General features: G+C 38.9%; 1 pseudogene; it reads right to left on the bottom strand.

Moving 5' to 3' along the window:
• Positions 1-20,567: 20,567 nt before the first annotated feature.
• Positions 20,568-21,903, bottom strand: LOC110300888 (annotated as a pseudogene).
• Between the last annotated feature and the right edge of the window lie 1,661 nt (positions 21,904-23,564).

Genomic DNA, 23,564 nt, shown 5'->3' with positions numbered 1-23,564 from the left:
AAGCAAAGATTGTTTCTCACTCACTAAACAAACCAACAAAAATCCTATTGCTTTTACAAATGAAAGAATTTCTTCTTGCTGTAAACAACACCTAGAATTTGGATAAGTAGAAAGGGCTTAAGCAAGCCAGGAGGGGTGCTGATCTTTCTGCAGCCTTCCCACTCCTGAGGGGCTAGCCTCACCTCACTGTTACCTCACAATTTTTCTAACCACTAACTGGGTATATTTGTTCCTTGCAGTGGAACATCAGCATACACAAAAGGGGTGGTTGCTAAGCTACCATTTTTCAAATAATCAATAAGTTATACACGTGTATGCTACACTGCCTTGAGTTGGGCTGCCTCAGTGGATCTTTTGTTCTCACAGAAAAGTGCAGGGCCTCACACTGTCAGTGCTCTGCATCACCATACTTAACATGTGCAGACGTTTACACATTTGACACATTGCTCCCACATCACTTCATTCCATTCACACAAAAACTATACAAGATCATCATTAACGGTGTGTACCTTGAAAAGCCTAACTAAAACTTCATACACCTTACATTCCTCAGGTATGAAATGGGAGCTGATTAGTAAGTACAGACTAAAAGCCTATGGTGAGAACTCTATAAGGCTGACAGACGTTGGCCCCTATGAAAAACTGGAATGCTGTGAATCCAAAGCCAAACTACCTAGGGCTATCTGTAGCCCCATTTGACTACTACTGTTGGAAAGAAGTGACTTAGCAGACCAGTAGCTCTCTCCATCCCAAGCTAAGAATGTCACAAAACAGCATCTGAAACCTATAGCAGAGATTTCCCAACTTTGCTATAATCTGACTACCTCCAATCCCTACCAACGTATGTGCTAAATGCCTTAATTTATTATTTATTTTTGTTTACCAAATGTTCATTAAACAACTGTATTGGAATATGTCCACTGAAGTAACTTGAAGACATATTCACTCATATAAGTGGCTCAGAGTAAATTCTCTACTATTTCTTTGAGATGAGAGGTGTGTTTTGCATCACCATAAGCTAATTAGGTAGCACTGAGACAGATGGAATCCAAATATGAGTCTATACCTACTATTCTGGGGTTCAAAGTCAGACCTATCTTTCTTTCTTTTTATTAAATATTTTCCTTATTTATATTTTAAAGGTTATCCCCTTTCCTAGTTTCCCCTCTGAAACTCCCCTACCCCCTCCTCCCTCCCCCTGATCCCCAACCTGGCCCTGGCATTTCCCTATACTGGAGCATAGAACCTTCACAGGACCTAGGGCCTCTCCTCCCATTGATGACCAACTAAGCCATTCTCTGTTACATATGCAGCTAGAGCCACCAGTCCCACCTTGTGTTTTCTTTGATTGGTGGTTTAGTCACAGGGAGCTCTGGGGAGAACTGGTTAGTTCATATTGATGTTCCTCCTATGGGGCTGCAAACCAATTCAGCTCCTTGGATACTTTCTTTATCTCCTTCATTGGAGACCCTGTGCTCCGTCGAATAGATGACTGTGAGCACCCACTTCTGTATTTGTCAGGTACTGGCAGAACCTCTCAGGAGACAGCTATATCAGGCTCCTGTCAGCAAGCACTTGTTGGCATCTGCCATAGTGCCTGGGTTTGGTGGTTGTTTATGGGATGGATCTCCAAGTAGGCAGTCTCTGGATCAGACCTATCATTCTTAATACACATTCACTGAATTGACACTGAATATAATAAACTACCAGATCTATATTTGAAAACAGAGGAAATGCTTTCTTTACTGAGATTTTGATGGGGTTGAAAATGATAAAGTGTCTCATTTGGGACATTCATGGAGTATCATGCATGTTTATTCTATGACTATAACAAGTAAACTTGAGCCATGTAGCATTGCCATGGTGTGTGCCAGAAACACAGCTCCATACTGCCACCTGCAGCAGCCTGGGGTGTTGTTTTTAAAAACTTTGTGCAGGTGAACCTAGAATTCTCTATTTCACTTCAATAATGTAATTCAGAGGGGTTTTGTGAAAATATAATAGATAGGTAGATAGATAGATAGATAGATAGATAGATAGATAGATAGATAGATAGATAGATGATAGATAGTCAGACAGACAGACTGACAGACAAACATAGGGTTCTAGATAGACATCTCATCACCAAATGAAGCTGCCAGTACTGGAAATCATTACATCTAATCAAATTGTTGGTCCAAGGGGGTCCCATAAGAACCTCAAAGCAGGTCCAAAGTCGTCGGTGGTTCTCCACAAACTGACAGTAAAGCTCATTGTTGAAGACAAGATATACAAAACCTATTGAACATGGAGAAGTGAGCTGGTGCCTAAATAGAAGATTCACCACTATGGATTAGTGTTTATGATACTGGAAGGGACTCAGTACACTACCAGAGGAAAAAGGTAGACACCAACCCAGTTACAAAACCTTAAATCTACAGTGATGGCCTGCCTGCCAGATACACTGGTACATGGTAGCACAAAGCTTGTGGGAGTAACCCAACCAAGATCTGATTTGATTTAAGGCCCTATGCATGCTGCCCCAGTCTCTGTGAGTTCATATATGCATCAGTCCTGCTGTGTTTAGAGGGCCTTGTTTCCTTGGTGTCTTCCATTCCCTCTGGATCAGTCTTTCTGCCTCCTCTTCAGTAGAGTTCCCTGAGCTTTGAGGGGAAGACCTTGATGGAGACATTTCATTTACTGTTGAGTGTTCCAAGGTCTCTCACTCTCTGAACACTATCTGGCTGTGGCTCTCTGCATTTATCCCTTTCTGCTACAGAAGGAAGCTTCTCTTATGTTAGCTGAGCAAGGCACTGATCTATAAGTACAGCCAACTATCATTAGGAGTCATTTTATGGCTACAGTCCTTTAGCAGAACAGTTAGTATTTGGTTTTGTCCTTGGTCCCTAAGCTATCTAGTCACAGGTTCTTGGCTTCCCAAGCAGTATTGGATTTGAGTTCTATCTTATCCCTTAGATGCCTACTTGTATTCTAAAAAGAGAGACAGAAAGGATGTGGCTATGGAGGGGTATGGGGGTAATGGGGAACTGGAAAGCTGGTAGAGGGGAAATTGTAATCAGAATATATTGTATGAGAAAATATATTTTCAATAAAAGAGCACAAAACAACATGACAAAACAGGAACTTCAGGACAAGCCTGGAGGAGCAGAGTTGGAGTTAGAGACTTAACAAGGATTTATACAGGGGAATTATCAGAAAGAGGGATGAGATACTCAGAGGAAGAAACAGTGTGGGTTTGACCACCTTAAAAGAAAGAGGCAAACCTACGTGTCTTATTAGTAGCTAATTTTGGTGGCTCTCAAATTACACTCTCAAGGGTTTCTAATAAGCTTGGTTTTCCTTATTTTTCCATAAAGATTACAGAGCATCTCCTGAGATTTCCTGGATAGGATTGCAATCTGAAACTTAAACCAATGGGTCACAAGGAAGTTGTGATGTGTCCTTTACTTTAAATGGGGTTTCTTTTGCCAGTCCTAGAAAACTGTGGGTTTATAGCTGAGAAAGAAAAAAGGTCAAATATGCTTAGGACTTGAGCGTAGTTCATTGCCATTTTAACATTCTTATTTGAAATATTTCCGTATGAAAGGACATTATCTCTGTAGGCAACCTTTACAGCAAATGCTATTAATTATGCTGGATTCTTGACTCTCTGCTGGCGAGAGGTTTCAACCAGACTCTCGAGTGGGAGTCTGTCCCACAATTGCTCCCTGCCTTTCTAACCTGCTTCCTCCTAACAACTGGTAAAACCACAGCAAAATATTTGAAATCAGTACCTTCACCGTGTTAGGTTATATGTAAAGCAGGGCTACTGGGTAACTATAAATAACAATAATGAAACAAAATGGTTGTGGATAGCATAGCAGTACATTGGCTCCAGGGACTATCAAAGTAAACGTGGGCCTAGACTAGGCAAGCTGAGTTCTGGTTGTTGGGGGTCCTCCAGAGTTCTTTGTATATTTAAGATATCGATCCTCTGTCAAATGGATTGCCAAGATTTTTCTCTCGTTCTGTAGGCTATCTCTCAATTAATTATTTCCTTTATAGTACAGAGGCTTCATAATTCCACAAGCTTGTATTTGTCAACTGTCACCACTATCTTCTGAGTGGCCTAGAGCATCATGAGGCCATGTCTTGCCTATGCCTCAACTTTGAAATCTGTTTCACTACTCATTTTATCCTCTAAGAGTTGCAAAATCTCAAGTCTTATAGTAAGGTCTTTGATTTATATGGAGTTTACTTTTGTGCAGGGTGAAAGCCAAGTAGGCGAGAAGACTTATATCACAGCTATTGTAATAGGGGAGAAAAGAGCCAAGCTTAATTCTACTGAACACAAGGAAGAAGGATGATTTTTTTCAATACTGGGGTAGGAAGCAAAAGTAGACCATGTGTGTTTGCTGATTACCTTCCCAAGGAAAACAGAGTTCTTTGTATCATTGTAACAGGTTGTAACATACAGCAAGGTGGGCTCAAAGGAATCTATCCCTGTGGCCTTCAGAAAGACTGGTGGACAAACCTACAAAAGTTTTCAAGAAATTCTACAAACATCCCCCAAAGAAAGAATTTACAATGAGTTTACTCAGTTAAGTCATCTGGGAAGAAACGCTGGCCTAGAGTTGGGAAGAAATGTGTTTGAAGTTTAGTCAAGCTAAGAACATTTAGGCTGGTTTAGCCTGGGTAGTGACCATAAGAAATAGTTATTGGGTATGGGCCTGACATCTTTTCTACTCATTCCGATAGTAGTACCCCTAAGACAGTAGAAATGGAGTCTAGTCTTTTAGACTAGACTTTCCAAGTCTTTTCAAGTAAAAATGTGAACAATGTGAGGCTCTTTAGTTTGTTACTACTGAGAAATGGAGTTCCCCCTCCAGGGATTCTTATCCTAGAAGCTCGGTCAACACTGTGAATCCTTACCTGGTTGCTGAAGTGGGGGTCAAGGCAGTAATTGTTATGTGTATTTGATGATTTCTGCTACTTCTTTTCTAGGAAAGAAATTGTAGTGAAAGAACAAGATTGGCCCTTCTGTGATCTATCTCTGTCATCTTGTCTCCTTAGATGATCTTTCCATCCTTGATGTGTGCCTACATCATGACACCTTCCTCCTTCTCAAAGCTTAATAGTGTTATTTCATGAGGCTCAAATAACTGTCAGCTACAAATGCTTCTTTTCTTTACATATTAGCCCCCTCTATTTTGCTTTAACAATAGAAAGTGGATTAAAGTAGTTATACTTTTATGGAGATCCTTAAATCACTTATTATACTTAATTATATTTAACACAAAGTTACATTTAGAATAAAAGCATATGCTTTGTTGGTTTTGTATAATTTCATAATGACACTCAGAAATATTCTTTTAAATGCAAAGTGTTAATCATAGATATGTAGAGCATGTCTTAAGGCATAGAAATAGTTAACCAAGATTTTTAGGATTTATTTTAATTGACCCATCTTTTAAGTATCTCTTACTATAATAGGATGTTGATTTATGGCAATATTAGTGTGTCATGTAAGCTCCATCTTATTATATTTCAGTTAAGAAAATCTTCTAATTTTCTGAATTGTGTTGACTAGAAGTCTCCTGTGGAGACAGCCTTGTCAGTTGGTTTATTAGTTAATTAAATGTCATTTTATACCTTATTTTCTAAATTTCAGGCGTCCAAAAGAACTCACTCTAAGATTCCCCTTGCTATCGGGTGTCTGCATAATTAATCTCATCTTAGAACGACTGTTACTCAGTGCACAATAGAGCAGGACAATTAATTTGGACCACATGCAATTATGTTGAAAGGTCGCTGCTACCCATGATAAAACTCTGTTCAAAGTGTGCAGGATGCACTACTGTGGCCATCCAGGGGACAGCTGGGGGCAGAACATCTCCAAGTGCAATTAAGTGGGCTATAAAGTAATCACTTGCATTTTTTTTCATTTTTAAAACAGGAGATATTTTGACCATTGTGCAAAATGAATAAATACATCTAAGGCCAATCAACTTGGGAGGTTCACTTCAAGGGGCTCCAAATTCCTCCGTAATGCTATTCGGCCTGAAACTTCCTGTGTGAGTCTCAAACTAGAGAAAGCTTTTGTGGGGACAATTGTTAGGAAGCCCTCAACACAGTTAATAAGGAAAAATGCTGGTTTTATTCATTCTGGGTAGTTTGAGCTATATCGCTGTAAAAGTTACAGTATAGATGTGTGGGTCATAAAGAACCCCCAGGATCCAAATGTCTGTGAATTTATCATCCTTCAACAATATTATGTTTGCCTGTTAAATGCAAATTTCTGAAGTAGATTTCACCCTGGAGGAAGTTTCAAAGATACCTTTGTCACTATTAAAGGTATATGTACATTTTACAATGCTGGGCAGGTTTATAAAAGCGCCCATGGTTTCCCTCATTGGGGAAAGATTTTGCAGATTAAAAGAAAAAAAAATAAAAAGTGGTAGAAGAACCAAAAGGCAGATAATCTGAGGCATAGGCAGCAAAACACTTTTCTCTGTACTATCCCAACAAACATGGAGAGCAAACAGGAAGAAAGGTCTACATCATGAGTGCCATTCTTGGTTTACTTAATTATTCCAAGATAACAAAAAAAAAAAACAAAAAACAATTAATGGGTTATTTATACAGGTATTCAACAATCAAGCACACATTAAGCAAGAACCTAACTGTGTGAGAGAGTAGTGATTGTGTGGTTAAGGCATGATCATAACATCCGTGAAATCCCTTTGGAGTGGAATTATTGAGTCCATGTGCACACCAGATAAGGGTGTAGATAGAAGAATATCAGTTTTAATCTTCATCCAACATTTTTGACTAGCTGTATGACCTTAGGCAAGCTCCCTGGGCTTTGTGGGAAATGGTTTTCACACTCTTTAAAGGAGTATTTAAATGTTAGCAACTAGCAGGTACTCACCATTGCTAGTAAGAAGAACACTAACTCAAACTAGCTTTAGGAAAGGAGGCTCATTCACATAAGCAAAGAGCAGAGAGGGCAAAGGTAAAAATCACCCTTGAGAAGATCTAGAATCTCAAACTCAAATGCCTGCCATCTTGGGAATCCATAAATACATGAATAATAAATAATACATAAGCCCTTTCATGGCTGCTATATTTTTATCAGGAAAAAAAAAAGGTCCCCTTCCTTTTGTTTCTGCATCTTTTATTTTTTAAGGCTCCTGTCTTACCAAACCCAAGAAAAGGTTTTCTTTTTTTACAATCACAAAGCTAAATAAGAATTTGAATATTTATTTTCAAGGGCAAGTAATCCATGCATTAGCCTTCACCAGTATTCTCTGCAAATGCACGTGTCAGTAAGGCATGAACTCCTGGGAGCAGAAAACACTGCTTCTTTTATTCACTTGGCCTATCTTATATTTACCAGGTAGCATGCAAGTAAGTACTTTAAACTGTGTAGCATCTGTGTCTATGTGGAGAATCCCGACTGTGCCGATCTCCACATGATAATCTCACAAACTCTTCACATGTCATAGATCACAACATCTAAGCTCATCAGAACATTGAAAGTCCTTGGCAGTTTTTTCCCACAGGCCACTTTCCCTCCAGTAAGTACTCCACCACTCACTACTCTCTTCAGAGGCACTGTTGGACTGGCGTGTTTACACAGATCGCCCATTCCTCAGCCTCACACCTACTTTGAATGCAGGTCTTGGTCTTGCATGTCATTTTCCTATTTTTCCAGTGATGGTGCATTTTATTTGTTTATCTGTAAGCCAGGCTAGCTTAGTACTCACTAGGTAGCCCGGATTGGCCTTAAATTTATCACAATCTTCCTGCGTCAACCTCCAAAATGCTAGGACTATAAGCGTGGATCATCATGTCCAATAATTTCATTTTCTCCATTTCAGAATCTTCTGTCCTTGGAAGACTCGGGCTAGAAGCAATTCCAAATAGTATTGTCCCAGCTACCAATTCTGAAGTTATATGAACAAAGATATTTAAGATCTAAAGTGTCCAATGTTTGAAAAAAATAATAAAAATTTATTTACTTATTGTCTTCTAAAACTCTAAACTGAATCAGACTTTTTTTCTCAGTTGCATATGAAACTATGGTTAGCATCTAAAGAAAGGACTAAGGCAGGTAAGCTGGGTACAGCAGGGGACACTCTGAAGGATGTGGGGCCCATTGCTGCTCTCCTTCTACAAGGTTCCTGTGGCATCCCCTAAAATGAACCTTGGGGCATCCACAGTACAGCTAGATACTTGCAAGTAAGCCTGTCATTTTTATTCAAATATGAGGAAGAAAGTTTTACTAGATCCCTAGGCTATTTGGTTGTCTTCTGGGAAGTAGCTTATGTCCTGCTCCCTGCTTCATTCTATGAAGACATGGAAACAGTATTTAAGTCAGCCCAGCTCTTCTTGTAGGCCACCCTAGGCAGAGACACTATTCAAGCAGAGAGGGCGATAGGCTCAGGGAAGGGCCTGAGAACTGGCATTGCTGTGATCTACACATCTCTAAGTCTTTCTTGGGACTACCTTCATAAGCCTGAAAGACCACCTCTACTTCATCCACCTGCTACATTCTTACTCTTATTTTTCAAAGCAAGAAAGAGAATAAATTTGGTGTGTGTCCTCAGAAACTCCCTAAACATGATTGATCTTTTTCTTAAGTACTATTTCTTGGACCAATCTCTATCTACTGTCATGCTTCTCACAAGGTCTTAATTATATATAAAATTGCACACATCTGTTTAAGTGAGTTACTTTTCTCATCATTCCCAGCATTGATTCTACTGCTTAGCATGGATTTATTAAATGAATAATAGATAACTGAATGAATGTGTTAAACTATAAAGTTTAATTAGATATGATGCCATTTGATATTTATAAGCAGTAAATAGTTTCCCAGCTAAGTGTTGACTGTTTCCTTAGAATATTTTAGATCATTTTTTTCTCATCTGTTCCCCCACATGTTGATTGCTATTGACTAACATTCCCATTTTCTACTTTTCTATATTGTAATTTTTTTAAAAAAAAAATCTGTCTTTTAAAAACATTTTAAAATGTGATCATTGTTGTCTAAGACCCTGCTGAGGTATGCCACTAATTTAGCATATTGTCTAAACTCAAAGGAATAAAACAATGCCTCAACCCATGACTAGCCAGCTCATAAATATATTAAAAAGGGCAATGGTGGTATATGGATACAATCCCCACATTTGGGGGCTGGGGAGGAGGAAAGGCAAGAAGAGAAACACTGTGCTGTGTGGCAAGACCATGTCACAGAGAGGTACATGGAGTAAGGAGGAGAGGGGAAGAAAGGAAGGAAGGGAGGGAGGGAGGGAGGGAGGGAGGGAAGGAATTATAGAGGAGAAAACAGGAGAGAGAGGAACAGGGAAGGAAGCAGAAAGAGACACGGAGTAAATTTGACTTTTGATGTCACTTGCCCCATTTATCAACAAATATGGGAGATAAAACGAATGACAACACCATGGGCTTTTATCCACATCTCATGGCCAGTCTTCCTAACTATGGAGAAAATTTAGATCATTCCAAATGGAAAAACAGTAAGAGTGGGTGTCTCTGACAGACGAATCCTCCGCATCAAAGCTTCTTAGGGACCATGAGTCCGACTGTTAAGAGTTTATTCCTATATCCATGGTTCATTTTAACAGGAGACAAATCCAAGTTGTTTCAAACAGATTTAAATAACAAAAAAGCCATCCAGTCCGAAGTGGCATTAGCAACTTCACCCCGCTGGCAAGGCTTCTTTCAGAAAGTTGTAAGCATTATTCTTGTGCACTTGATTTTTTTTTCTTTCCACAAATCTTTCCCCACTTGAGGTTTTTATCCTATAAAATTTAAAACTGCCAGGCCAAATGTTGATTTAATTACATTCCAAAATATAAGATATGCAAGTAGCTAGTCAACTGGGCAAGTGACAGGGGAGAAGGGTGCATGGTGTTCATGTTCCATCGATACCAGTGCAATGTCAAAGTGAGGAAGGAGCTGCAGAGAGTGAAGAATAGACCGAATGGCATTTGAGAAAGGAATTTTAATGGGAAGAAAGTGAGAGCTTTCAAGTGAATTACAAGTTTATATATACATTTCCCAGATGACTCTGAATTCTTTACTCAAACTGACATGGGTTGGATAAATGTATTACAGTCCTCTTCGCCTGAAATGAACAACTACCAGACAGGAAAGGCATGAAATTACAGAAAATATTAGAAGAACAAACACACGTGAGGGGGCATGTTGTAATGCCCTGGTTTCTAAAGCTGGTACATCACTGGATACCCAACACAGCTTCACATAAAACTTGAAATTATTCTTGCTGCTCTTCCCTTGGTGGGTAAGTGCTCACTTGAAGAGGTTTTCTGGATAGATTACAAGGAAAGACAGAAAATCTGTTTTCAAGCCAAAGGCAGAACCATATAAACAAATAGGAAGGTACAATATAACAGTACACTCCAGGCAGTGTGAAAAGGCAGTCGCCAACATTGTGGCACATGCTTAGAGTAAGAATTTGCACCTGTGTGCCATTTGTACCTTGCAGGCAGAGTTGGCTTACACTGAGGGCAGTTGCTTTTGCCCTGCTTAAGGTTTCCTCACTATGCAGAGCAAAGGGATGACTTTAAAATGAGACCAATAGCAGGCACACCATCAGGTCAATCAGCCAAAAACAACAGTGCCCAGTGTTTTCTGGCTTAGAACCTACCTCATATTAGATTTTATGCCTAGCTGCAGACACAAAATGGCTTACTTCCAAGTGTTTGCAAGGTGTGCTGTCATGCCCCTGGATTATCAGAGCAAAGCTGGTTTAAAGTGCTGTCCACAATTTATTCATTGTATTATGAATTCATTAGGCATTTTAAATGGTTTATTTGTATTTCATGTATATGCATGTGCACCTTCATATAGGTATATGTACCATGTATATATATTCTGCTGCCTACAGTCGAAAAGAAGCCACTTGATCTGTGGAACTGGAACTCCGCATGACTATAAACCACACAACATGGACCTGGGGACTAAACACATACTGTCTACAAGAGGTGCTTTTAACCACCGAGCCACCTCTTGAAACCTAATTAGGCATGGCATTTAATATAAGTTAAAGAATAATTAATTATTAAGTTAATAATAGGTTAAAGAATAAAATATTAAAAGGGGGCAGGGTGATGGCTCAGTGGTTAATAGCACCCTCTGCTCTCACTTAGGATCTGGGTTCAATTCCCAGCACCACTTGGCAGCTCACAACTGTCTGTGCCTCCAGTACCATCCCTCATCTGACCTCTCTATGTGATGCACAGACATACATGCAAGCAAGACATCTGTACACAGAAAAATGAAAACACTAAGATGAGGTAAGAAGAGCAACCACCTTGGCCTGTTACCAGCTCTTTCTTTCCTAAGTAAGCTAAGAATACATCAGCTTTATCTGGACTACCGAACCATAACTATGAAGTAGAAACCACTGTACTGAAGGCCAAAGGCTAATATAATTAGTAGCTGGCTGACTAGTGTGATAGACCACACTGTAGGTCCTGACTCTGACACTGACTTAGTAGTGGACAGAAACCTCCGTGGAGTTCTGGGTAAGCTTGGAGTATGCCATTTATCATTTTCCACTTCCTCTATCCTTTTCCCCCAAAATTTACTCATTTATTTTCAGATATTGACTTGACTAAAAGGATTTTACAAGGAATAGAAAAAAAAATGTTCTACTCGATCTTGCTAGTCTGAATCAGCTGCCCTTCGCCTACATCTAAGGTTCACAGATGTTTGCTCCAAACTTATCTCTGGATAGACAATGATCTTGATTTAGAAACTGTATGTTTAAAAAGAAGAGCAATAAAGAGAAGTCGGGAGAAAAAAGGTGGGGAGATAGATAGATAGATAGATAGATAGATAGATAGATAGATAGATAGATAGATACATACATACATACATACATACATACATACTTACATACATAGATACATAGAAGAAAAACACACCCTGCCCTCCATCCATCTTTGGCTTTTTTGAGCTATTTATAGTGACTTCTGTACTATTCTTTTAATTAGATATTTTTTATTTATATTTCAAATGTTATCCCCTTTCCTGGTTTCCCCTCTGAAAACCCCCTATCCTCTCCCCACTCTCCCCTTCCCCTGCTCACCAACCCACCCACTCCTGCTTCCTGGCCCTGGCTTCTGTACTATTTTCTCACCTTAAAAGGATTTTAGTCACTGGATATTCTGGCATTTGATCCCCAAATTTCCAAAACAAATGTAACAATTACACAAAAAGTGATTCTTACCTTTTCACTATCAAAACACAAAGAAAAGCTCTGTGGCTTCCCAATGGCCATTCTAACTGAACAGAAGTAAACCAAGGTGCATAGAGCTTGAGACTACGAACGTTTAAGTGGCTACCTTTAATCCAGATGTTGGATGTTTTTGTTTGTGAGGTGATTTTTATAATGACTTTTTTCATATGAATGATTCTGTAATTTGATATTTTTTCTTTTTAAATGTAATTATGAAATGCATATTACATTCCAGCTGCAGTTTCCTCTCCATCCCCTCTCCATAGCCCCTCCCTCCCACCTCCCTTTTCCCCAACTCTACCCCCACCCTTTCACTTCCCCACAGAAAAGAGCAGGCCTTCCACAGATATTGACAAGATGCAGCAAGACACTCTACAATAAGGTCAAGCACATACCATCACATCAAAGGTGCTAGGTAACATAGTAGAAAGAAAGGGTGGCTCAAAGGCATGCAAAAGAGGAAGAAACAGTGCCTGCTCCCATTGTTAGCAATCACACAAGAATACTAAGCTACACAACCACAATCATATATGTTGCCAAGGACCTAGGCACTTGCAGGCTCCCTGGTCTCTGTGAGCCCACTTGTGTCCCCATCACACAAGTGATTCTGTGGGCCATGTTCTTGTGGTGTCTTTGATCACTCTGGTTCCTCCACAGGACCCCCTGAGCTCTGCTGCCTAGTATTTGTTTGTGGGACTGCATCTGCTCCCATCACTTGCTGGATGAATTCTCTCTGGTCTATAATGATTATGCTAGGCTCCAGTCTCAGTACATTCTGCAAGCATGACAAACTGTAGGTCAGAGGTTTTGTGGCTAGGTTGGTGTCCAAACCCTTACACTTGAGATCTTGCCTGGTTACACAGGATGGCCAGTTAAGGCTCAGTGTCCCCATAACTAAGAGTCTTGGTTAGTGTCACCCTCATGGATTCCATGGAGTTTCCATTGCACTAAATTTCTGCCTCGCTTCTAAGATGCCCCCCAATTCCAGTCATTTCAACCAGCATTCTTTCCTTCTATATCCCCTGACCTGGTCCCTCTGGTTCCCAGCCCCACCCATCCCTAGTCCACTTGAAAAATCTATTCTATTTCCCCTTCAAAGGAATGTCTTTGTATCTCCCCACCCCCTTGAACTCACCTTGTTACTTAGCTTCTCTGGGTCTGTGGATTGTAGCATGATTATTCTTTACTTTACAACCAATACCCACTTAATAAGTGAGCATACACCATATTTGTTTTTCTGGGTCTGGGTTCCCTCACTTGGATGGCTTTTTATTTTTTTCTAGTTCCATCCATTTGACAGCAAATTTCATTGTGTCATTTTGGAAAGATGGCTCAAAGGAAGCTGATGCTAGCAGCCAACCATTGGACTAAGCATAGGGTCCCCAATAGAGGAGTTGAAAGGGTTTGCAACCCCATAGGAAGAACAACAATATCAACCAACCATATCCACCAAAGCTCTCAGGGACTAAGCCATCAACAAAGGAGTACACATGGCTCCAGCTGCATATGTAGCAGAGGATGGCCTTGTCAGGCATCAATGAAAGGAGAGGTCCTTGGTCCTATGAAGGCTCAATAGATGCCACAGTGTAGGGGAACTGAGGGCAGGGAAGTGGGAGTGGGTGGGTGGGTGGAGGAACACCCTCATAGAAGCAGGGGGGGGAAGGATGGGATAGATGGTTTCTGAGGGGTTGGGGGGACCAGGAAATGAGATAACATTTGAAATGTAAATAAAGAAAATATCCAATTTTTAAAAATTCTCTCAACTTAATTTTATGTTGGCTATATAGGCTTGCTAAATTACCTTTCTTGTGTTTAATGTCCCATGTGCCCCTGATTTCTCTAAGACTTTTTCAGGAATGGGTGCTGGATTTTGTCAATGACTTTTCACTGTCTGATGAGATGACCATATAATTTTTTCTTTCATTTTCTTTTTTAATATAAAAATCTTCATTTTATTATCTCTTTGTCATGAGTTTGAACAGTTTCAGAGTAAGCTTCCAGAAATTGCTATGCTAGTGCAGGAAATGACAAACTGGGCAACAGAAAAGAACAAGAGGACCAGAAACATTCAAATATTTACCCTTTGAGAAGTTATCCTGGTACTCATCTACAAGCAGATGAACGCTTTCTTCAAATAAAACCTGACACTGGAGCCCCAAAATGTAAAACAGAAACAGAGTTGGAGCTTCCTATCCTGGAAGCTGGAGAAAGAGGCTGGTGTTCGCTCCCATTGTTACCCCAGAGAACTACAGCCTTCACTCTGGAGACCTGTGAAGAACAGCTTTGTAAGCTGTGTCTGGTGGGATACTTTGGCAGATTTCTGTATGCTGAACCATCCTGTATCTTTGGAACGAAGCCTATTTGATCAAGGTGGATGATTCTTTTGAAATGTCCTTGGATTTGACTTGCAAGTATTTTTATTGTGTATTTTCTGATCTATGTTCATGGGGAAAGTTGGTATGTAATTCTTTTTCTTGGTTGAATCTTTATAGAGTTTGGGTTTCAGGGTGACTGTGGCTTCATAAAATGAATTTGGCAATGTTCCTTTTGTTTCTGTTTTGGGGAATAATTGGAAGAGTATTAGCGATAGCTCTTCATTGAAAGTCTGGTAGAATTCTGTGCTAAAAATATCACTGCTTCTATTTTCTTGGGGGTGTAAGTCTATTTAAGTTTTTTTATCTGGTTTTGATTTAACTTAGGTTCGTTGTATCTCTCAAGAAAACTGTTCATTTCTTTTAAACTTTCCAATTTTGTGGAGTATACTTTTTTCAAGTATGACCAAATGATTATTTTCTGATCTTGTTAATTTGGATACTCTTTGTTAATTTAGTTCTTTGAATAATAGATGTTCTATCTTGTTCATTTCATTGAAGAATCAACTCTTGTCTCATTGATTCTTTGCATTGTTCTCTTGTTTCTATGTTATTGATTTCAGCCCTTACTTTATTTCCTGTCATCTACTTATCTTGAGTGTGTTTGCTTCTTTTTGTTCTTCAACTTCCAGGTATGCTACTAAGTTGCTAGTATGAGATCTCTTTAACTTCTTTATAAAGTCACTTAGTGTTAAGGACTTTCTTATTAGCACAGCTTTCATCATGTCCCATAAGTTTAAGTATGTTGTGCATTCATTTTCATTAAATTCTAGGAAGTTTTTAATTTCCTTCTTTATTTCTGCCTTGAACAATAGTCATTCAGTATAGAGTTGTTCAGTTTTTGTGAGTTTGTAGGTTTTCTGTTGTTTCTGTTGTTGAAATCCAGCTTAAATCTGCTACAGTCTGATAGAATGCAGGGAGTTCTTGCAATTTTCTTGTATCTGTTGAAACTTGCTTTGTAACAGAGTTTTTGGAGAATTTTAGAGAATGTTTCAGGAGGTAATGAGATGAAGATATATTCTTTTATGTTTTAGTGAGCTGTTCTGTAGTGATCTATTAGGTGTGTTTGGTTCATAATATCTGTTAGCTCCATTATTTCTCTTTTTAGCTTTTATCTGGGTGGTTTGTACATTGGTAAGAATGGGGTATTTAAATCCACTATCAATGTGTCAGAGTCAAATTGTGATTTCAACTTTAGTCATGTTTCCTTTACAAATGTGGGTGCCCTTGCATTTGGCACATTGATGTTGAGAATTGAAATGTCATCTTGGTGAATTTTCCCTTTAATGAGTATGAAGTGTCCTTCCTCGTGTCTTTTGAATAATTTTGGTTTGAATTTTGCTTTTTTTTTTTTTTTTTGGTTGGGTGTTAGAAAATATACACCATCTTGCTTCTTAGGGACATTTACTTGGAAAATCTTCAAAACTTTTACTTTGAGGTAATTTCTATCTTTAATGTTGAGGTTTTTTTATGAAAGTAGCAGAAGAATGGATCTCGTTTTCACAGTGATTCTTTTAGTCTGTGTCTTTTTATTTGGAGATTAGATCAATTGGTACTCGGAGATATCAATAACTAATTGTGTTTTTTTTTTTTATTTGTTTGTTGGTTTGGATTTGGTTTAGTTTCAGGATGTTTGGTTGGTTGGTTGATTTGGTTTGGTTTGGTTTTGGTGTAGTTAACATACTTGGGTTGAAGTTGTCCTTCTAGTACCTTCTGTAGGCTAGATTTGTGGACAGATACTGATTACACTTGATTTTATCAGTGAATATCTTGTTTTCTTCATCTATGGTGATTGAATGTTTTGCTGCATATAGTAGTGTAGGCAGGCATATATGGGATCTTAGAGTTGGCATCATATCTGTACAGGCCCTTCTAGCTCTTAGTGTCCATTAAGAAGTCAGGTGTTTCTAGCTGCATATGTAGCAGATGGTCTATTCGGCCATCATTGGGAAGAGAGGCCACTTGGTCTTGCAAACTTTATATGCCCCAGTACAGGGGAACGCCAGGGTCAAGAACTGGGAGTGGATGGGCAGTGAAGCAGTGTTGGGGGAGGGTATAGAGGACTTTTGGGATAGCATTTGAAATGTAAATGAAGAAAATATCTAATAGAAGATTGAAAAAGAAAAAAAGAAGTCAGGTATAATTCTAATAGGTCTGCCTTTATGTTACTTGGCCTTTTTCTTTTGTAGCTTATACTATTCTTTCTTTCTTCTCTGTGTTTAGTGCTTTGACAATTATATGGCAAGCAAACTTCCTTTTCTGGTCCAATCTATTTAGTATTCAATAAGCTTCTTTTTTAAAAGCTATTTTCTTATTTACCTTTCAAACGTTATCCCCTTATTGGTTTCCCCTCTGAAAACCCCCATCCCCTTCTGGTGGACTAGGAGGCTTCCACTGGTAGTGTGGGCTGGGATGTGGTAATGAAGAGAGGAGAGACAGTTGGGGTTATACTGGGCAGATGTGAATGGGGTGGAGGGATGGTCTTACTTGCAGTTCAGGACATTGGCCTGGCCTCTTATGATACTTTTTTTATTAATACATGTAAAAGAGAAACAAATCAAGTAACATTTTATACAATTTTTAGTTGTGAGAACTGTGGCAAGGAATTGTGGAAATTATATCACACTGTACAGTGGGTGTCAATGATGTTTAGCAGAGCTTCCTTTCTGCTTGCTACACCTCTGTCCCAGCATTTCCATTGCTGGCTGCCTTTACTTAGAATTGTCCTTGTGCTGATGGGAGCCATGGTTTCTGGAGGCCTGTGAGATCATGAACGTCATCACCCTGGACTGCTCCATAAGTAATGACTGGAGTCAGGGCACAAATAGATTGCTTCCTTTCCTCAAGGTGAAACACCTCCATGATCCATTTATCAGATGAAACACCCGCTCAGTCTGACAGAGTCAGGACACTGACAGATTTTGGCTGTCCAAGACAACAATAAAGCTGAACAAGATGGTTGAAAATAACCATTCGATACTTTAAACTTTGACCAAAAGAGCTCATAATGTGGCATTCATGAAATATGGGATAAGCTGTTCTTCTCACTCTATAACTCCTCCCCATCTTGCCCCCGCCCCCCGCATCACACACACACACACACACACACACACACACACACACACACACATCCCTACATAAATGCACAGTCCATCACTGTTGGAGAACTGGTTTACCCAGATAATGAAAACCATAGCTTTGCATCCACTGCTAGAGAGGGGTCACTTGATCTAAATTATCAGCTTAAAAACAACAACAAAAGCAAACAGTGAGGAATAGTGTTGCTACTAGCTGAGATCAAAGTCTTGTTTGAAATAATCGGTGGGCTTAGTCAAGGAATTAAATTCTGAAAGTCAACAACCTAAGAGGTTTGATGAGGTCAAAACATATACCAGACAGAATGCAGACTTTGTGCATACACAGCACAGACAGACAGGAATGAATTCAACCCCTACCCCTCAACAACCCATGACTGGTTAGTGGAACTACATATACAAAGAAGCAGCAAAGAATTATGCCAGAAAGTAAAAGCTACGTCACACTTAAGTTTGGTCTTGTCCTGGTTAGCCTTAATTGTCACATTGGACACAACCTACAATCATCTAAGTTGAGGAACTTTGATCAGATTGACCTGTGGTTACATCTGTAAAGGACTGAATTGGTTGCTATTTAATATAGAAGACATCAGTCCACTGTGGGCAGCTCCACCCCTCTGAGCTCTATAAGAAAGCTACCTAAGCATGAGCTTGAGCTAGCCAGCAAGCAGCTGTTCTCTATCGTCTCTGCTTCAATGTCCTGCTTTCACTTCCCTCAACAATGGTCTGTGACTTGAAAGTTAAAAAAAAAAAAAAAAGAACACTTTCCTCTCTTGAGTTGTTTTGATCAGAGTGTTTTATCACAGCAAGAAAAAGTATAACAATCTTGAAGCAAAGTGCATCCCTCAACCAACTCAAAAATACATCATGGGTAGATACAAATTCTGCTGGTTTGGGCTATTTAAACATACCTCTGACCAGCCTATAACTGATCACTAGACTATGCAAAACCCAGAAATCCAAGGCTAAAAAAAAAAAAAAAAAAAAAAAAAAAAAAAAAAAAAAAAAAAAACAAAACAAAACAAACAAACAAAAAAAACCAGCAACCACTCTCAATAGAAAAACATTCAGAATCCAGTTATTGCAGTAAAACATTCAGTATTCAGCAAAAGATCATGAAACATGCAAAGAAATGAGAAATGAGAAACCATATTTAGAAGCAAATCAATAGAAACAAGACGTGTTCTCAGATGCTGAGGTTAGCAATGACTTCAAAGGAACTGTTAAATATGCTCAAAGAACTAAATGAAGCCATGTTAAGTAAGGAAGATGTTACCGTCATTTGATGAATGAAAAGTTTAAAAAAAAATCTTTTTAAAAAAGTCTAAACTTTTGCAGCTGAAAATTCAATAACTGAACATTTTAAATAGGGATGCTCACCAGTAGACTTTTAGATGATAGGACAAGCAGCGAACTTGGTGATAGGCCAATAGAAAGCAGGCAAATCAAATGACAAAGAAGAGGAAAGGGGGGAAACAATGAAGCAAACTTCAAAGACTCATGAGAAATAACCAGCACTTCCCCTCACATATAAGGGGAGCTCTGGAAGAAGGGGACAGGCAAAGGTCTGAAAAATACAGAATGTAAACACATTCCTCATGAGCTAAAAAATACTGATGTCCAAAGCACCACAGAAAGTTAACCTATGGCAAAAAGTTAACCAGCATAATCTTACCTAACCCAATCAAAAAAAAAAATGAGAAAGTAGTCTCATAGTAACAGTACAAATATAACAGAAGAAATATACATAGGCTAGCAGAAATGTTATATGCACAAATTAAGGAAATGTTAGCACAACTTTATGTCAACAACCTAAATTACTGAGGTGGAATGAACAAATCCTTATGAATAGTGAAATTTCTAACTCTAGCTCAGAAAAAAAGAAAATGTAGAAGATTAGAGTATGTGATTTAAATTATTCATTTAAAATATCTCCCACAAAGAAAAGCATCAATTTAACCAGATGTTTAAAGGAATAATACTTACCCTTCTCACAATCTTTCATAAAGAATTGGACACTTTCAACCCAGAGGAACTGATGCTATCTTTGACTAAAGGCAAACAGAGACAACTAGAGAAAGCCAAGGATAGCTATCTTACTTGCTAAAGTGCACTTACTTTGCATAAAAACTTGAGTCCCGAAAAAACTTGAGAACTTTTGCTAAATATTGAATGTTTTACTGCAATAACTGGATTCTGAATGGTTTTTGTTTTGTTTTTCTCGAGACAGGGTTTCTCTGTATAGCCCTGGCTGTTCTGGAACTCACTTTGTAGACCAGGCTGGACTCGAACTCAGAAATCCACCTGCCTCTGCCTCCCAAGAGCTGGGATTAAAGGCGTGCGCCACCACTGCCTGGCTCTGAATGTTTTTTTTTGTTTGTTTGTTTGTTTTTAATTGAGAGTGATTGCTGTTTGTTTTGACAGCTTGCCAGGACTTAAAATGTTTGTATTGGTCAGGCTCACTTGTAATCCTAGCACTGGGGAAAGGGAGACAAAATGATCCATGAAGCTTACCAGCCAACCTGTATCGCCTAACTGGTGAACTCCAGGCAAATGGAAGATTCTGTCCACAAAGGAGGTGGGTGGTATGATGACGTCTGATTATGTCCTATGACTTACACTCACACACACACACACACTCACAAAGGCACACACAAAAGTACACACAAGGGCACACACACACATATATGTGTATGAATGTACACACACACACAAAGAAGTGTGTGATCATAACTCCCAAGATTCTTTTTTTTTTTAATCACTACAAAGTTTATTCAGAAACCCATCTTTGTTGTTGTTGTTGTTGTTGTTTTTTTTTTTTAAATCCCATTATGAACTGGCTTGTCAACCAACTACAACACTGTCTAGCAGACACACGGTAAAAAGGGCTCGGCTCAGAATCGTCCAGATCTCTCCCGGTCTCTTGACCGCCTCCTGTCAGGCTCCAGTCCTCCGCCACCTCCACCACCGCGCCACCACCGCGCCCACGGTCTCTGGATCGGGAATGCCGTTCCCTGGATCGGGACCTGGATCTATGCTTCTTGCGCTGGCGCCCATACAGCTCCCGTCGCAGCTCTCTTGAGATGGGCTTCAAATGCATGAAGTTGCAGAAGCCCCCTCTTGTGCACTCTCCCATTTCATACTGGCGGCAGCAGGCTTTCCTGAAGTCAGTTACTGGGGACAGCTCTGCATGGATCGGCTGTCCATTAAACCAATGGTTATTCAAGTCGATCACAGCTTTCTCTGCATCCTCCTCACGTCGAAACTTGACATACACGTTCCCTACAAGCTAACTTCAACAACATACAAATATAACCATCCATTGTGTGATGTGAGACTTGTCCTAGAAATGCAAGGTGTTCGACTTGACATCTAAATCTCAATTAATATGAGATGCCATGTTAGTCAAAGAATGAACATAAAATATCTGATCATGTCAACAGACACAGAAATAACATTCAGCCTGTTTTCTGGAGACAGTTGCTGATGGTTTTCTAAAATGACACTGGGGAATATGAAGTTAAAGAAGGAGAATATCATGGGGGTAAATTAGTAAACTGGATCTAAAAGACTGAAAGTGGCCAATATTCTTGTATAAAGTGACACTGTAGACTTGTGACAATCGAGGGAGGTGAGATCTACACTAGCATAGGAGACTGAGAGGCAGCCTCAGTGGTAGTGGATGGTCCTTTACATACAGTCACAAAAGATTTCCCCCTTTAGCAGGCTCTCATGCCCTCCTAGACACAGATCCATCCCAATACACCCCTACATGTGACTCAGCCAACTAGCCCTTCAGCTGCTCACTCAAATAATTATGCTTTCATGCTGATGCCAAAATCTACACCACTGATTTCAGAGTCCAGACAAAAATTATAAAAGATCTCAGTAAAAAATAAAATGCATTTTTATCATTTCAACACATTTGAAGTCTATAAAGTCCTTACATCAGATACTATGACATCATAAATTACACTTGGGATGTGATGCAATTAGTGAAATTGTGCATTTCTGTCACCAGTGATTTAACGTATTCCAGGCTATGGGGACTTACAGTCAGGAAGTCTCGGATTCTGGATCTATATAACGATTGTAGTAACGGCGCCTGTCTGAATGAACTACGAGGAACATAATGCAGAAGATACATGGAAAGTGCATCATACATATTTGGCCCTGGTAAGAATTAAATCAATTTTAGTTGTTTTATTACTCAATGCCATCTTAGTCTTTTAATATTAAAACTTTCACATGAACTTCTGCAGGTGTCTTATTCAGTTTTGAGGCTTTCTTTTCAAATCCATCTCTTACTTTATGTCTCCATTCCAAACTGGACAAATCATCTTATGCAGATGGCACATAGCATAACCACATGGAAAATACTATGGCATCAATAAAGTTAAGTGGTTTCTTACACAGTATTTTGTACTCAGCGAAATGTAATTAAAGTGATTTAAAGATAGCGTGGATTTTTGACAGTTGTCTCCTAAGGTGCTTGATGTGTTATTAAAACATGTTTCATTTTATCGGCTGCAAATTCAAGAGGAATGCTCTTTGCAATTCAAAAGAGACAAAAATCTCAGAGTAAAAAATTCATTTTCAATCCCTGCAGAGTTCATTATGAACAACACAGGACTAGAAATTAAAACATTTAAGCACATTTAATAAGGTTCTATAATGAAATGACATTTATGTTCAGCAAGGTTCTCTGCCTTCCCTTTTCTCTTTTATGTCTCTAAGTTCCATGGTTAGGGAAAAAGTGAACAGCTGATGTGAATTAATTGGTTAATTATGACTAGATTCACCAGCAAAGTAAAGAATTGAAGCAATTAACTAGATTATTAAAGTTTAGAAGACCCCCCTCCTCTGTACCTTGATATTCCTGTTAAAGCAGTTTATAATTGTTGTGTTAATTGAGATATTTATGATCATGAGCTTGTGCATTCTAGGAAAATAAAACTAAAATATTTCGGCAAGCAGCAGCTAGTCAGAACTGAAAATCGAGGCCAATGAGTTAGAAAGTTACTTAACCGTTTTTCTTCCCACCATATAGTGTACTTCATAAAAGTCATATTGCACCTCTTGAAGACAGAGAATTCTAATTGAGTAAAGAAGATGGATACAAGTTTTGTCTCTGTATTAGTCTAAGCATACTAGATTTAAACACCAAAGACAAACATCAATAATCAAATGAACTATGAGTATGAGGCTGTGATCTTGGTGACAAATTCTTTTTCCTGTACAACTTACTTAGTAATTTCAAAGTATGACTTAATTAAAACCAAACTTGGTTTAAGATACATTATTCTTACACCTAGTGGTTATAGTTTTTCAGTTCCTTCCTATAACCAGATTGTATCTTTTACACAGAGACACTTCTTATATTATTGGAGAGAATTGTTGACTGCTGTAAAATCTTCTAGACTAGATTTCAGGCAAACATTTGAATACTGGTCTTGTCAGGAATTCATCTTGCCCATTGACTCTGCTTTGTTTGGTATACTCTTAGACATGTTGTCCTTTTATAATGTTCTCTAGAATGTCTGGACTTTACACAGTGTGTTTACAACAATTTGAGTTAAAAACAGGTGCCTATTTTAAACAATAGTGAGGGGGTTTTAATACAAAATCTCACCAAACTGATGTAGGTCCAAATATCGACTCCCTAGCCAATAAAAATTTAACACTTGATTGGCCTAGGCTGTGTGGCATATTGACAACCCAGATGTGACAATGAACCCATTCAAAACTTGCTGTGCTAGTCAGATGTTATGAGATTATCCTGCCATACAAAGACCTTAAAATTGGTGTTCACAACAACAAAAATTG

This window comes from Mus caroli, chromosome 8 (genome assembly GCF_900094665.2).
Source record: "Mus caroli chromosome 8, CAROLI_EIJ_v1.1, whole genome shotgun sequence".
Classification (NCBI taxonomy): Eukaryota; Metazoa; Chordata; class Mammalia; order Rodentia; family Muridae; genus Mus; species Mus caroli.
This window is presented reverse-complemented; position numbering and strand designations above follow the sequence as displayed.